General features: G+C 41.2%; 1 non-coding gene across 1 annotated transcript; it reads left to right on the forward strand.

Moving 5' to 3' along the window:
* Positions 1–1,840: 1,840 nt before the first annotated feature.
* TRNAY-GUA (transfer RNA tyrosine (anticodon GUA)) lies at positions 1,841–1,931 on the forward strand. The gene is given in 2 exon segments: positions 1,841–1,877; positions 1,896–1,931. It is a non-coding gene; the product is annotated as a tRNA-Tyr (tRNA).
* Positions 1,932–2,595: the final 664 nt, after the last annotated feature.

A 2,595-nucleotide genomic window follows, 5' to 3' on the forward strand; every position in this document is an offset into this window, starting at 1 on the left:
TACAGTAGTAAGATTTCAGAATAAATCTAATTATATTTTATGAGATACGTAACTTTAATGTGATATTCAAAAAGTGATAACTTTACTGCACATGTGTGACTATATGGCCGCACATGTGTAGTTTCATTTTGCAATTGCTGAGATGAGAGGAGCAGCAACCCTGCCAAACATGGATCAAACAAAACCTCTTCTGAGATGCTCTCTCCATAGAGAAAGCTCTGTCCTGGCGGATAAGGGACACAGTTTTTACTCACTTGTTCCTTTACGCATCCTATCATAAATGAAGTAGCTTTGCAAATACAGTATACACAGTAGCTTGGTGTCTCTGAACACTACAGTCCCAGCATCGACAACAGAATCAGGGGTCCATTCATCATCACTTAATTCCTACAAAAGCAGGGGAAAATTAACATTTTCACCTACTTTTCTGTAATTTAACTGTCAGGACCATTCATTATAAAGTTAACATTTCAGGCCCGTGGTGGCCCGCCGTCCTTATAGACTAGTGTGGGGACCTAAATTTAATCAAACTCTGAAAATACAATATTTTCGGAGTTTGACTGCAAAAACTTATGCCATCTTCAGATGGCGTATGTTCTCAGACCAAAGCTCCTTCCTATGGGAAGGAGTCCCGGGTTCCGAAGAGGGATCCATTCGGCTCCCTATGCCCCCACATCTGTCTCCTTCCGCCGGAGGTCGAGCATGTGTGAACCGACATTCACGCATGCACAGTAGCACTGCCAAATCAGAAACGCCAGTGCTAGTTTACACTGCTGCGCTAAGCAGTAGTGTTAAAGATCACAGAGAATTGAATTGCTCCAGTGCTTATGTATTCACCACTGCTGCTCACAGTGAGATGGATACCTAATTATCGGGGTCCGCCAGGCCTCCGGTAATTAGCATAATGAATGGACCCCTCAGTGTACCAGACGGACTGAGGAAAGCACAGAAGCATTGTGGAAAGTTTCATGGACGTTGGCTCAGCTGTGTCTGTGATCTGTGGGGAACGGGGAAGGGCTGTCCAACTATCCCTCTTTCCCAGGAGAAGAACGGATGGAACCATGTAAACGCAGTTAATTTAGTGAGGATCCCTCCGGTATTATTTCACAATTTGACAATGGTAAATCTGACCTGATCTTTCCCATTATAGGTATGGGAAATGCTATCTGGATACTAATCAGATACAAATTTTAAGGCCATGGATGAGATTTTTGTAAAAACTTTTAATAGCCCTTTAATAAATTTCAGTGAAACTCAAATAATGTGACAATATATAAAAAAAAACTGTTTTCACGTTATTTTAGTAGAAAAAAAAAGATTCATAAAAATGCACTGTACTGCACTTTCGTTTTTGTGGTAATTCAGTATTTCCCCATAGGCTTGGCTGTACAGTATCTCGCAGTGCCGTCATTCTGCCACTAGATGTCGCCAAGATACCTCAGTTCGTTCTATGGCTGCATACCAAACACTACATACTGTACATGGGAAACAACGAGAAATTACGTCATGTCTTTGTTTCATTGCAAACACCGTCAGAGTATTTTCTTACGCTTATATACTGTATATGACGCATGCTCACATGCAGAAATGTAAAAGAAGAGCCTGATATATATATATACATATATATATATATATATATATATAACATTACAATGTAAACATTAGGGAAATAGGCTTTAGTCACTACATGCATGCTGGAGAACAAGTACAGGAATAACCTACAGAAGAAACTAGATGTACAAGTGGTGTGTGTGGCTCCCGCTCAGACCGACATTAAGGATCCTCTGGCTGCAGGACGTCACTGCTGATATATGCAGTAGGAGCGACTACTAGAGGTGTGCCTTCGGTAGCTCAGTTGGTAGAGCGGAGGACTGTAGTGGGAGAACACAGCTGTCATCCTTAGGTCACTGGTTCGATTCCGGTCCGAAGGACTTTTTTTTTTTTTTTCCAATTATTATTATAAATAGCCCACTATTACATGTAATCTTTCAGTTAAAATGACAGATGTGTTTATGTGCTATGTTACCTAGAACAGGTTGAGAGAGCACTCACCACTGAATATAAATGTTGTCAACTAATGGATGAATGTTTATATTTCGTTCCCTCAAACTTACTGTTTATGGTTAATTTTGGTGAGATGTACACAAGTTTATTAACTGATATAAACAGGGTGTGTGCATATATATATATATATATATATATACACATACATACATACATATATTACGTTTTTACAAAGTTGGGGTTGGTTATATGCAGTGTTATTTAGTCAACATATGATCAGTGACATGCAGTGCTCTGATGTGTGCAGCAGGGGTCGCCCTTGCTACATAGGAAAGTTATGCAACCTGTGCCTTATATAGGGCCTGCTTCAAGCTGAGTACACATTTAACAACACGATAAGTCGTATTTTGCGACGGGACCCGGAGGAGGTCCTGGCATCAGCAAGTGCATACACACTTGCCAATGTTGGGAGTGGCAGCGAGGGCCATGCTGTTTGCTGACGATGTTGCCCATCGGACCTCCATGGCAATGTCGCTGACGATGCGCGCTCCGTGTATCGTCAGTGAAATTGAGGGTACACACTACTCGATG

Source organism: Taudactylus pleione, unplaced genomic scaffold (assembly GCF_031769625.1).
Source record: "Taudactylus pleione unplaced genomic scaffold, aTauple2 ptg000190l, whole genome shotgun sequence".
NCBI lineage: Eukaryota > Metazoa > Chordata > Amphibia > Anura > Myobatrachidae > Taudactylus > Taudactylus pleione.